At 49.5% G+C, this 14,879-nt stretch overlaps 1 protein-coding gene across 32 annotated transcripts in view; it reads right to left on the reverse strand.

Moving 5' to 3' along the window:
- Positions 1-14,476, reverse strand: part of LOC105187420 (uncharacterized) — a 215,875-nt gene extending 201,399 nt beyond the window's left edge. For 14 of the 32 annotated variants that reach the window (XM_025299111.1, XM_025299109.1, XM_025299131.1 and 11 more), the window contains exon 1: positions 4,236-4,628. The gene's annotated coding sequence lies outside the window, so the exon portion shown is untranslated. Of the gene's footprint in view, positions 1-4,235; positions 4,638-14,158 lie in introns of those variants that run through there. The other 18 variants (XM_025299124.1, XM_025299127.1, XM_025299120.1 and 15 more) reach the window with 7 other exon arrangements.
- Positions 14,477-14,879: the final 403 nt, after the last annotated feature.

Consider the following 14,879-nt stretch of genomic DNA (forward strand, 5'->3'; position numbering starts at 1 on the left):
CGCTTTTTCTCGCGCGGTGCCGTTATGCCCTCTTCCGCCTGTATTTCCTCTCGCAGTGACTCGACGCGAGTGTTACGGATACGCGTCGTTGGCGGAGGAGAGGAAAGACGGCACACCGAGGTACCGTCGTATCATCGTAGGAGGACGAACGAGTCGCGAAATACCTAACGAAGCGAGTTTGCCTTTTTGTTCCGCACACAGACCGTTTGTATTATCAACAGTATCGGTTGCTTCGTTTTCAAACCGCGTTTGCCTCTCCGCCCCGGGAGGAAGCCTCGCGCTCGAGGAGAGTGCATCGCGCGTGTGCGTAACCGTGTGTCAATCGAGCGCCCGGTGATAATTAGACGAAGATAAATGGTGCTCGATAAAATCCGATCGCCACGCCTTTGTCTTCATCAATGATCGTATCGCATGGTCGATTGCGGCGCGTGCAACGAGAGAGAGAGAGAGAGAGAGAGAGAGTGCAACGCTCTCCTGCGGCGACTTGTCCGCGCGACGAAAGAAGCACCGTCACTAGCCCCAGTGACTTACTTGAGTTGCACGAGAAACGCTCCACCGGTTGACCAGTTTTAATGGCGAGTCTCGCCCGAGTGAGCAATTGCATAATGGAGGGCGGAAAAAATTCAGGTGCGATGGACCGCCTCCGCCCTGATAGTTTCGCTACTCCTCGCCGCGTTTCCACGCACTTTTCGCGCTCGCGGCGCCTTCAGCAGAGAGGACGAGGAGGAATGACGTAACGAGTGTGAGGTAATAGGTCCGCTTCGCGGTAAGGACCGAGAGTCAACGAGAGTTATCACACGGTGCACTTTCAGGCGCGTTCGAGATTCCGATGCGACAACGCGCGCGCTATCCACGGCCGAGGCTGCGTTGAAGATTTAACATTGTTAACCGCGCGCCGGCACGCTGCACCGACGTTTCCGGGAAAATGTTTACAAACGACTGGCCAAGACCCGCATTATTATTCGTGCGGCCGCGAGTTACGAGCGACGAGCGACGAGCGCGACCGGCGACGCGGCGCGAAGAGCGAAGGGGACGCAAGAGTCGAAGAAACGCAATATTCGCGCAAGTGAAACCGGTACACCGGTGTTGACTTACGGTATAGTCATTTCGCGAAATATCCCCTATCGCTGCTGATTACGTAAACAATTCGCGTGCTGCGATACGCACGCGATATGCAATTACAAGAACGTACGACCGCGGCGGCGTCTTGCGACGGAAGGTCCCCCCGCCTCTCCGCCCGGCACCGCTGTGTCTGTGTGTGCGCATCTCACACGATGAAATAGCGAGATAAAAGCGATCAAACGTAGAACAAAAGCGTAATTAAATAGAATCAAATTGCACAACGAAATGATAAACTACGCTCGACAATTGCACTTTTCTCTCTTTACAAAATGCGACTGCGCTAGCTGTCAAAGCCGAGACAGCGATACTTTTGGGAAAGAGAGAGAGAGAGAGAGAGAGAATCGAGGAAACTCTTTAATGTATCCGCATGCAATCGCGCTCGTTGCCTGTCCGGAGATTAATTTATATCCACGGTCGTACGTCTTTGGTATAATGACTACGTGATGAACGCAAAAAGAAGAAGAAACCACCAGGCGGTGGATTAGCAGACAACACGACGCTGCGCAAACGCAGCGTACGTGAGAGAATAATAATGCGGAAACGCCATCATCCTTCCTCCCGTCTCACGATCATCGGCAGAGAATTTGAACGGCGATTTAGCGACAGCGATCTGACAGCCGACCTCGATGGCCGACAGAAATACGACGGAACCGAAGAACAAAGCTGGTAATTGACAGACGCGCTGCGTCCGTCACGGCACGATGCCACTCACGCTTGATTATCGCGGCTCTCGTTATCTCATTATCGTCATTAGATAGCATCGTGAGGGGGCGACTCGGGGGTGTTCCTTCAGAGTTTGCCGACCGTCGGTTCGCAACTTGCAGACGGTGCATCGAGCGCATCCGCGAGCGAGTTACTTCCGGCACTTGCAAGGTAATCTGCGGAACACGGAAGCACCGATTCTCCGACGAGAGACTTGGAGATCAATTCGGCAATTTCTCCCCCCCCTTTCATTCATACAAAACGAGAATTCGCGAAAAATGCACCTGAAGAGGAAACGTTGCGGTATCATTTCGTAAATTATCTCCAGAGTAAGAAAAAGAGAGAGAGAGAGAGAGAGAAAGACAGAGAGGGAGAGAAAGAAAAGAGAAAGGAGAGAAGAACGCGAATCGATCGAAGAAATACAGAAACCTCTGCACAGACGTCTCGAATCAAAACTATCGGGCCAAACGAGAATGAAAAAATGTGTGGGGAAAGGGGATGAAATAAATGTAAAAATGAAATAAATGGCAGAAAAGGCTGATTTCGCTGGGAGAACAATTGCTAATACCGGGCATTGTTCCTCTCTGCCAAGATTTTCCTGCCGGTTCCTATTCACGTGGCGCGCATTGTCCGCGCTTGTATTTACGGGAATCGCAGCTTGTACTCGTATTTACAGGAACAAACGTGCATAGCGCGGTTCTATCCGATGGCGAGCAACGAGAACGCGCGATTACATCGCGCGGATGTGTCGGCGATTTTATCTAAACGAAACGAGGCGCGCGCCTATATCGTCGTTCGTGCGTCCAGTCTAATCATCTATTAATTGTTCGCCCGATACCCACCGGAAGCGAGCGAGATATCGGTATCGACAGCGGCGCGCATACAATCTCTGTGGAAAAAAAGGCGCGCCGTTAAGAAGACGCATGAGCAAACCGGTTTGCTTCCTTCCGCATGAAATGGCGATTGCGGTGCTCTCTATACGCGGCGTTTAATCATTTCCCCGGCACTGCTAGAGCACTTCGCTGTAATTTTACATTTTATTAATCCTCTCTCTCTCTCTCTCTCTCTCTCTCCTCTCCTTCCCCCTCCCCGACGATCGCGTATCGCGTGTCTCGATTTGCACAAAGATAACGTGTAACGAGCCGCGCGCACGGCGAGTACGCGCGAGTGCAATGCGCTCTCGCTGTACCAACGCAACGCAAAGAGCGACTGCCATGTAGATAACCATCGAGGGCGCGTCGGTGCCTTTGAGCAGAGAGACAGCCTCGAAGTTTCCGCAGCGATAAGTTTGGCCTATGTGCGGTGTGATATTCTATGAATATGAATGATATCCTACGAATGCGCGGAGCATCTTGCGGCCGCGAGAGATATCGAGAAAATATATCGTATAATATATACCGCCGGCTCACCGGAGCATATTTCTGGATCAAGAGCATTTAGCGATTACGAAGATCAATGAAATAAAATCGATCTTCGCGGGAAGGATGTAACTCGCTCCGCAACACTGATCCCGCGGGAACGAGAGGCAGCAAATTAATTTCCGCGAAGCTTCGAGTTTGCACAAAGAGCAAGAGAAAAACAGACAGACGGTCGGATTGATCTGTGTGTATGCGCGCGTGCGTGTGGTGTGTGTGTGTGTGTGTGTGTGTGTGCCCTGAATTTGAAAGTCGATGCCTGCAGCAGATTCGTCGGCGCGAACGTTTGACGCGTTAACAAGCATCGCTCAATTCTTGCTAACGTGATAATGAACGATGCCCACGTGATCGTGTAGCGCGGCATCGCCCGTGATTGCGTCGATTACTTGCGCCGAGGCTAAATTCAATCGTCATTGGCGATACATCGTCGTTACATCGGTGCGATTTCGTCATCGATGAACGGCCGACAGACGCGCGCGCGCGCGCGCAATTTTTGCCGTAATGTCGTAATTAGAGAATCATGCTCGCGTGCCACAAATTGACGAGATTCCCGCTGTCCTCGAAAAGCAGCTGCGAAATCGACGATATCGTATCGACGATAACGGAGAGCGGCGGCGAGATAAGAACCGACGCGATCATCGCAGGCTGCAAAGCGCGAGCTAACACGCCCTTTGTCTGCCTGCGATTTGACATTTGTCGTACGCGACAGTTGGTCGGTCGTGCGTGCTGCGAGAAGCGCCGCCCGCCGTTGCTACGTTTACGCGATTTCGCCGAAAGTAACAATGTTTGCGAGCCGCGCTGCACTTTTCGGGATTTATTCCGAAATCAGTTCGCCGCGCCGCGCCGAGCGACGAAACAAACAACGCGAATAAAAGATGAAGCGAATTCCGCGCGCAAAGTTGGCGCGGCAGGAGGGAACGGCGAGACGCGACTTTCGCGAATGCAATTTTCGCCAAAGGGCCCGGCTGCACACATGCATCTCCACAAGCCCATTACCGAGTGCACGCGACTCTCAGGAAAGCCGGCAGAGGGGAGCGTCGCTTCTCCGGCACGCCGGTATATCCTACCGGCGAGATGTTCGAGAGCAGCTTATCACAAATGCGAGGAGGGCCTCTTATCGTTGTCACACCTTGAGCGCGAGCACACCGTCACCGTCACCGTCACTGTCGTCACTGTCACACCGTAACGAACGAGACGCGATCTCTCGCAGCATTTTTCTTCCTCGCGCAGCGAGGATTCTGAAGGATTCTGAACGATGCCGCCGGGAGACGCGCGAGCGCGGATAAGAACGTTTAAACGAAAGTCCGCAGCTCTGCTAGTCTGCCTGGTGAAAGTGATAACGCGACACGGTTAATGAAGAAAGAAAAACCGCGAATGTAGTTGGGAAAAAGTTGACGAAGATAAAGAGAGAAACAAAGACAAAAAAGCGAGAGCAAGAGAGAGAGAGAGAGAGAGAGAGAGAGAGAGAGAGAGAGAGAGCGCGCGAGAGAGAGAAAGTGAGAGTGACAGAGACAGGAGAAAGAAGAGAAAAGAGAAAAAGAAGACGGAGTGAGACGGACGAGGCGCCAGCAACGATGTCTCTGTACTGACTGACGAGTTGTTCGTACAATGTACGTAGAGTAGTACGAGAAAGAGGGTACACGGTGGGGGACTAAGAATGTGAGAAAGAGCAAGACAGGAGTAGGGAATAATGAGCGAAGAGAGAGAGAGAGAGAGAGAGAGGGAGAATGGACGAGAGAGAACTAACCAGAAACGCGCGAGAGACGGAACCTCTGTGAGTCCTCTCTCTCTCTCTCTCTCTCTCCCCCTCTCTCTCTTTCTCTCGCGGGACCGAAGACTCGATTGTGAGCAAGTTGCGTGTTAACGCTGATAACGAGTTACAGGTACGTATGTATTTACGTATGACACATCAGCGTATCGGCGGGGAACCGCAGTGACTCTCAATCGCCGCGATAGTCGCGAATCAACGCTGGCTGGAACCGGCAAAGTCTCAGGTCGCAAACTAGACGAAATATCGATTGCTATCGTCCACACCCGATCGTATCGTTCGAGTGGATAAAATACATAATACACTCATACGCGTTATATTTATAGATTCCCACTTGACATTTATGACGGCGCTCCAAGTCGTTGCTCACGTGCGAGAAGAAACTTAATATTTCTATTTTTCTAATGTAACGCGAGCACACGCAAACATCATATGATCGTACGACTCGTCAAACACTCATATCGTCTAATAGATACTAGAACTTTGATCGTCAACGGAGAGACATGTTTCTCTTTCGATCATTTGTTCCTTTATATTTGATTCGAGCAACAAAACTACTCGATACCCAACTACCCACTTGATGTAATTTCCTAACCGCGTTTCAACCCAGCCTAGCGAAATATCGGTTGCAACTTTCATTTTCCCAATATACAAACAGTGTGAGTGTAACGTGTCAGTTATAATTATATATTCATCGGGACAATGTTATCTTGACGATCGTATCACACGTAGCAGCAAGTTTTCGTCTCTACCGGGAAATTAATTTCTATAATAATGTCACGTGACTTTGGCACGTGCGGTTTAAACGCGGTATAATCGAGTATTCTTTCGGTACGTATTGTTTGCTCGCTGTTGTGGAATGTACACGAGTGTACATGAGAGAGATCGACGCGCCAGCGTCGCGATCTAGCAACACCTGGGCCATGCATGAAAAATCCCCATTAAGCCGAGCAAGTAAATGGAATTTTAATTAAAGCACCTTGCGTGCGAAGTGCGTAGGAATTATCGCGAAGGCAGAACTCGTATTATCACGATCCCAGTGAGAACAGTGAGATTTATTTCTGATTTATGAACCCGTATTCTCTACGATCGTGATTATTCTCTCACGGAGAATCGTACTCCCGCCGAAATGTAAGGAAAACCAATCCTTTTGTAATACATTAATTTTTACAGTATGTAACAACAATTAATCTCTCTCTGTTCTCACCGGGACAACAACATCACTGGGATGGTCATTCTCGTGGACTTGTACGAGATGGAATTTCGCATGAATCATCCCCACGCAACTCCTTATCAAAGTGACAAATGAACCGATCTCGATATACATGTATAAGATTAAATAGAATAGCGTATCGAGATAACTGAGAAGAACCGAGAGACGAGAGATTTGAGATATTTCCCGGCCGACGAGATCTCTTTGATCTCCCAACACCAGAAGAATTTCTTTTTTGCTCCGGCTCCGATCAGAGACGAGAGATCGATCGAGAGAGCGTTCTTTCGATCCCCCGCTGCTCAACCTTTTAGCCCTCCGACTTTCGTTTTTCCCATGACGAATCTCTTCGCAACGACTCAACGCGCTCTCAAATCCACTCCGGTTGCATTTATTTCGTTCCTTTTTTTTTTTCGAAACGTTGGCCGCGCGAACATAACTTATCGGATGGAAACGGATGAAATACAACGCATTCGCGAGTTGCAAGGTGAACAACTGCTTGCGCAAGAAACGTCGGGAATGCAGCTGGGTTTCGATATCGGACCTGCGGCATGTTAGTTTGACGACGAGGAAAAATTTAACAACGAACAACGGAATATCGAGGTCACGGAGACTTGAATTATGCATGTTTGCCTCACAAAACAACATTGCCATCGGTATATATTTGTCCACTGATCAATACCGCCGCAATACAACGCAATACCGTACGCGTTACCGTTTTGTCATATTGTCACGTGAATTTGAAGTAATTTGAGAGCGCGCTCTTAAAAATTACACTTCAGCTGTCCAATTCTAAATTTACTTGTACTTTTACTTATAATAAATAATAAATTATAATAAATTTCTAAAATGTAAATGTTTCCGACGATTATGCACTTTTACAGTCACTTGAATAAGAGAGACGTTCTTCCCAATCTCAATGTATTATCCAGGAACACCCTGTATATGCGATCGTGTCGGTGACACAGTTCTTCAGGCGCGGGAAACATCGAGTACTCCTACTGTCGATAAATGACGAGGATACGAGAAGAGAGAGAGAGAGAGAGAGAGAGAGAGGATACGAAAATAGTCGGTAAAGTAGTATATCGTAGCGAAGAATAACCACGATGAGATAATGGACTTTCTGTTTTTTACTGTAATTGCATGGAAAACCATTTTAACCGATTCGCGAAAAATCCTATTATTTGCATTCAATCAATAAGATAATAGAAACAATTACATGTATACAAAGAATGACCGCGCAAGATCCACGAGCTGAACAGACATCGCTGAAATAGATCGCATCGACAGATGAATTGTATTTGGCTATTGTACGGTTGCAAATTGAAGCATTCTGATTTCGAGAAACTATAAACATTCTGCGATAAACAATGTCTATTGTAATAGGTAGATAGTGTACGAAAATACGGAGCGGAACGATGACGGACGAAACGTTCGAGAGAAAGAGAATCGCGATTGGCATGCGCGCGTTCGTTCGCAAAACAATACGTGCTTAATCAATATAATACGCGATCGCGTTATCGCCGGTCGTTTCGCGATCTAATGACTAATTCAACGAAAGAACGGTGTCAATGAGAGAGTAACGATAAACAACGCCTCAGCTTTTGCTCCTGAGTCATTTTGCAATGTACGTATTACATTGCGACGTCACGCGTTTCTCAGCGAGGATAGGAAATGAATTGCGTCAAGTTAACGGTAATTAATTATAACGGTATTAATTATAACGGTAAGATATTATAGATAATGAATAAAATGTCAATAGTAAACAGACGAGCCTTTTCGCCTCGAGTGATTTGTTTCTACGTTATTGTCCGATGCGTATGCACAATCACTGACTGAGCGCTTGAATCCATGATAACATTGCATGAAATGTGCATCGACAGCTGAACGACGCCATCGGGCGTCCGTTATCTGTAACTCGTAATGCTAATCACCGGATTAATGAATCAGCCTTTGTCCTTTGTCCGCGATATACTTATTTCTCGACTTCTCCTCCTCTTCTCCTTTTTGCACGGAGGAGGAGATCCGCCGCTCGAGGCAACAATTTGGAGCGGGATACTCGTCTAGACGAGTATCTCCGCGGGATCCTCATTAATATTTATGAATTTAAAAGGCGCAATTACGCCAGAAAAGAAGCACCGTTGCATAATGCGCGTATGCGCGCGACGGAGCGCACGCGATCTCTTATCTGTGCGCTACTCTTTTTCTCGCTCGCGATGCCGAATGCGCAACCTACGTACTTATGCAAATCTCTGGCAAAACTACAGATCCAAAGGACCAATTTACGCGATCTTATCAGTCGTGCTTTACGAATACGAAAAGCGCGACGAAAGCGACGGCAATTTCGTACACACACACACACACACACATTTCGCTCTCGTGCTCTCTGAGAATTATATCCCGATATATGTTTTTCGCGAAAAACCCAACATTGCAAACATTGACGTTGTCAACAAACCCAGTGTAACGCAAAGATCATTGTGCGTAAGAGTCGTTCGACCTTACTCTCTTCAGTTTCTTCGATCCACCGCTTTAGACCGACAAGAAAGCAATTATTATACAAGATGTATATATATATATATACATGATAAAAATATAATTATTGCGTAATTATTATGCAAGAGAGAATGCTAATTGAATATAATATTACATTAATCATACGTCAGATTGTGTAGAATTTCAGCACTATTCAACACTATTGCTTCGATTCTATACTCTGTGCTTTCGTAATCTCTTCCGCAGAGATTCTCTTTCACGTAGTTGGCGTCACATGTACAGCGAATCAAGGCGACAATTAGAAATGATGAATCGTGAAAAAATATTCTCGCACCGCCCGACACTGAATGCATTCTTCGAGCCATTACTTGAAAATATATATGGAGGAGAAATATACGAGGTTATTGTAAAATCATAACGGCAAATTTTCAACAAAGGCTGATTGCTCAGCACATCAAATACGAGGCATAATTGCTACTAACTCAATCAAATTTGACAATTTTAATGAATGTAATAACAATGAATGTAATAACAATAAAGAGAGAGAGAGAGAGAGAGATATATATATATATCTCGGTAGAATATTTCAAACATAAATAGTAATGTGCACGCACATTACTAATTTCGCGACGATATGACGAATATATAAGCACAGAACGAAATGCAAATTGATACCGAGTGGTTTCCCAGTATTGTTCTCCCCGCGCGAATGTCGAGTACAAAAGCGGAGAATTAAAGTTATCTACATTAAAAATGTAATAAAATGTCATCAATTCGCCGTTCGTTTTCCATCGAATGTTTCTCGCTGAATTCAATTCACGCGCAGCGACGAAAATATCGAAACGAATACGGAGATAAGTAAATATTAAGCCCGTATGTTTGAAAAAACCTCTTTGCAAAAGGTTCATCGCGCGCGCGAAGAGGCTTAATGAACGTATTCATTCGTATCGACACGCCACAGTGAGCACCACCAAATGCTTGTGTGACCGTCCGAATCCGCGTGTTATTTATTTTATGTAAAGATCACGCGCATAAGCCGATTTCACGCCGGCGATCAAACCAAGCGCCAAACACGAGATATGAATACAGGCCATTATATGCCTGGTCGTTAGGATTTCGCGCGGCTGTATCACGCGGCGGCTACGAGTCATCGTGGCAAGACACAAATATCGAAAGTATTCGAGATTCAAGGACGTGAAACATTCCGTTGAAAGTGTCCGAGAACGGGACCTTTGTAGGGTACACAAACCTACTCCTACGTGCCCAAACCTAGGTACCCGTCCCGAGGTGTTACCGGAGGTGTATCGGAGCGACGGAGTTACGTGAACGCTAGTAGTTGACACGTAGAAACGCGGAAGGACACCTGGCCAAAAAATTAACACGCGCCGACACAGCGTGAGCGATTTCGAGTGAGCGAGCGAACGGGAGGAAAGGGACGAGCGCGCGCAAGGGGAAGGATAATTTCGCCGCCACAAAGCACGGACTGTGAAGAGACCCCCGCCCCCCCCCCCGCCGCCGTTACACTTCAAGTGCCCGTTGCAGGCACAGGTATGTGCACATTATCCGCCCAATCCTGACTGAGGAATGCGTTACCGTGGGGATCCTCCTCTCTCAGGTCGGCAGGTTCGGCTGCTCTTTGTCCGCGAGATCTGACCTGATCCAGTAGCCCACCATCTGCCGCCATCTGCCTCTCCGCGGAGATTTTCTCGAGAAAACTTCCGAGAAGGAGGAGAAAGATAGAGAAGTGCGTGCGCGCGCGCGTCACGAGCATCTCAGAGCTGGAATCCCGCCGAGAGATGCATCACCGACCGAAGGTCTCGTAAAGTTGCTTAAAAACATTTGACGCGGCGGACTTGATTCTTGAGAAGAAGGCGGTAGGAGCGTCGCGCGTCAATATCAAAGCGACGACGCGACGAATAAAAAGTCAAACGCGCGCGCGATATCCGATGTGGGAAAATGTGGGCGCTGTGTCGCAAATCTACGGACCGGATCCGCAGTCGTGAGTTCAATCGTACAAGAACGAGAACGAGAGAGACAGAGAGAGAGAGAGAGAGAGAGAAATGTTTCGTGTTTAACGAAGGAGGAGAGGGACCGACCTTAAACTCAAATGTCTGTCTCTCCTCTCCCGAGCCGCCCTCGCTGTCGTCGCTTCTCTCGCTCCTATGAATGAACTCGTGAGTATAAAGCGTCGGTGCGTCTCACATCCGCCTATTTCGGTTGCGGACGCGCGCGCCCTTCGCTTCACGTTGGGGGAGAAAATTATTTCTGGCAGCCGAGGAGCGATCTTTTCTCCGGGCTCCGTAGCTCGGCTCGATTTACTCTGCATTCGGCTCCGATCAACAATCCTCGCGACGCGGAAGCCTGAGCGGCGGAGAGGATCTCGTTACATTTTCCGCCCCCTCCGTTTCTACGTATTCTATTCGCCGACAAGTTTCTCGCGGGGGATCATCCCTGCGCAAAGAGCCCTGCCCCTCCTGTGTGCTTTTATTCCAATCTAGGATCTAGTTCATTACGTAATATCGATATAGCCGCTTGTCTCATACTTGACCGAAGCACGAGGCGCGAATATATATATGAACAAGTTTATCTCGCGAAAGGTGGATACCTGAGAGCGCTACAACGAGAGAGAGAGAGAGAGAGAGAGAGAGAGAGAGAGAGAGAGAGAGAGAGAGAGAGAAAGTTATCGCTTCGCCGCAAAGTCCGCGATTGCGGAAAATGAAAATGTTCATTTTAGAGCGCCCGTACACGTAATTGGCACGTATTCTCTGATAACGACCGTTCTACGAGTTCTATCTGCCTTCTACCCGCCGCGCCATACGCAGAGGAAAATATACAACGGAGTCCGTCAAGTCCGCCTAGCTTAATGTAGCGTTGGCCATTTTCGCGACACCCTCGGAGCAGCTTGCAGGACGTAAAATTTCTCGCGAGCGAGGAAGCGAAAAGTCCTGGCCCTCGGACTAGCGCCTAGGGGCGCAAGTTTCGCCCTCGAGCGACGGAGGAAGTTGGCGAGAAAGTCCGGCCGGTGGCGAGCAACTCCCGCAGATTTACGCCCGACGCCCTTCTCGCTTCTCGGATGGCAAAGTTTTTCTGCCGTTTTTTCGGACCGGCGCGTGTGATTCAACACGCGACCCGACCGGCATTAATGTAAAGGCGCCGGAGAAAAACGCAGCGCCGCGTGCACAGCTCGCACGCGTACACGCGTAACGCGTATCGGTGTTTCCGCGCGCGCGCGCGCGGTGAAACTGGACGCTGGACAGCTGGAAACTGGTTCCCCGGGAGAGCTCGCGTACCCGCGAACCCGCGTAGCCGCGGAGAATTCGAGAAACGAAGAAGTCGTCGATTTTCCAGAAAATCGCCGCGCGACGGGCGGGAATAATTCGGCGAAGCTCGCGGAGAAGCACTTTCGTTGCGCGTCACGTCGCGTCGACGCGCGCGAGATTGATCCGAGAGTAGTTGATCAGTTTCACACACTGAAAACGGAGATTGCTGCCCTTGCTTTTAGACCTACCTCTCTCCTCTCTCTCTCTCTCTCTCTCTCTCTCTCTCTCTCTCTGTTTCTCGTGAAAAAGCGAACGGCAGAACCTGGGCGCAAGGGGAAAAGGAGAAAGAAGAGAAGAGAGAGAGAGAAAGGAGCAGCGGGGGCAAAGGGACGGAGAAAGGGAGGGAGAGATCAAGGAGTATATAGTAGCACTACTGGCGTCTAAGGCGAAGCATGGGCGCAGAAGTTTAGGGGCACCGTTTTCCAAACGCCCAACAATGCCTCTCATTCCTCCGATGTGATGACGCTTCACGCGTTTCAATGTTCACTCGATGAGGGATCAGTTTCTTTCGCAGATCTTCTCCGGCTGTCCGACCCCATGCACAATTTCCAGCGCATTTGATCTCGGAGAGGAAAGAGACGAGAACTACTCGAAAAATACTCTCTCGCTACAATGTTGCTGCGACGATAAGGCGCGCGCGCCGGAGAGACGGAGCCGAGGTTGAAGCGAGAGAGAAGTTCCGCGAATGAAAGACACTGGCGAGAGCGAGCGCTGCGCGAGCTGCAGGACTGCAGCTCGCGCAGCGAATTAAAATTCTCGCCACAGGCAAACGCGCAACCTTAGTCACAGCTCCGGACTGTTCATGCGAGAAGCGGACAAGCGCGAGAGGAGACAAAGGGAAACGCGAAGCCGCTCGAGCGAGTACGAGGTACAGATAAACGTCGGACAGACGGGGACAGAGTGACGCGTGAGAGAAGCTCCGCCACACGTCGTCTTCGCTTGTTTGCGAGGGCGGCGTGCATTCTTTTTTCGGCCGCGATGCACGCGCGATGAGCGCGATTGAAAGGAGCAGCAACGCACGCTGCTTCCCTCGGAGAAGACGGCGAAAGGAGAGCCTCCTTTATTGCCGGTCGCACCGGGGATCATTCCCGGTGCGACCGGTACTCGCAGAGTACCTGAGAGCTCGCTCGGCAGAATCGCCGTTCGCCGATTACACGCGTGAATCGCGCTTCGTCCTCGCCGTCGCCGCGCCGGGTCGAGACTGTACTCACGGCGGAACGGTGAATTCTCGCCTCGTCTCGTCTCGTCTCGTCTCGGGAGAGACGCTTCGAACATTCGATAAAGCAGGGTAGACGAGTATAACACTGATGGCGAGAGAGACGCCGTTGCCGTGTGCTAATGAATAATCACGCGGACGCGTGGTGATCGTGTAGAGGAGTAACGTGGCTGAAGAAAGATACGCGCTGCTTTTCGTGTCTGCAGCTTTTCGCAAAGAGAGACCGCACGGGCGATCGTCGAGACGGTAATCTCGAGGAATGACGCTCTGGGTCGCTTCTTCAATTTCGACAAATTCACCACGCTCTATTAACATTCGGTCTCATCAGCGGGGAAGTGTGGAGCACTTAATAATAAAGTAAAGCCGCGTACGTGACGCGTCGTTTTGTATCTGCTGATAATTACGCGCCAAGTATCTTTGGATCGAAGGTTGACGAGGAGGTTAGGTTAGGTTGGGTTAGGTTACTAATAATTGTACCGCGTCATTAACGCGATCACACGATTGTTTTTGCACACCATTCTTCGGATCAAAATGGCCGATGGGACGTGAATAGCGCAGGATACACGAGAAATATTCTGTAGACACCGAGCAATTTCATTGTTTCGTTCGAAAAAATCTCGCGAATAAAACGAAACACGGTACAAAGGGGGCAAGAGCGAGACGGAAAATCGCACAGAGAGCACATACGAGCGTAAAACGAATACGAACGAGCTCTCGCGCAGTTTAGCGGCAGATCCGAACACGTCCGTGCAAATTGAACGCGTCACCTCCAAAATTCGGTAAAAATGAAAACATCAGACTGACGTTCGAATTCAAAGCGCCGCGGAATTCTACGCACGCCGGCATATCGCCGTGACGTGATCGGTCGTTCGTGATCGCAAATGTCGACAGTAGTTTTGTTGCACTCACCATAATTTTTCGCTGATTGTGAGAGATCGACGTCGAGACGAGAAGGTGAACGGTACCGCGGCAGGTTGCGCGTGTGTGGCCGCGATAGATCCTTTGGTCGCGCACTCGTGAGATAAAAGGACGAACTTCGGCACTCCGGCGCGGCAAAATCTCCGCACTGTTCGCCGCGTCTCGCGCGTTCCCGAACGCCGCGGAGGGAAACGTGATCGCGCGTGCGGAGAAAAACGTTAACACGCGTGAACGCTCGATCTCGAGACGGCCGACCGGTAAGCGTGGTGCCGGGAGCTCCTGAACCGGAGCGGACGAGACGAGACGAGCGACGGCGAAGCCGAAGGCAACGCAACAAGTGACAGCTTGCGCGTCTCTCGCGAACTCTTGTAGTTCGCGGCGGGATACGCGCGCTCGTCGAGGGCGCCACCGGTCGAGCGCAGACTACGCGCTCCTTCCGTCTTCTGGTTAACGCGAAGGTGAGCGTGTTTCTTGCCACAATGTATAAAATTACGCGTATTTTCTTCATTTGGCTTGGTTAGCGATAAGCACGCGATGCAGCACGCGATATCACAGAATCAGTATGAGCGAGAACGACTTTGCTTTGAATATCGTAAATATATATGTTGTACCTTACATTTCAACTTTGAACACCGACAGCTCTGAGTGCAACTTTGCGACTAGCGATCGGGAAACAATGATATCATACCGACTGTCTCTGCCTGTTTGTTTG

Source organism: Harpegnathos saltator, unplaced genomic scaffold (assembly GCF_003227715.2).
Source record: "Harpegnathos saltator strain DR-91 unplaced genomic scaffold, Hsal_v8.6 scaffold252, whole genome shotgun sequence".
Lineage (NCBI taxonomy): Eukaryota > Metazoa > Arthropoda > Insecta > Hymenoptera > Formicidae > Harpegnathos > Harpegnathos saltator.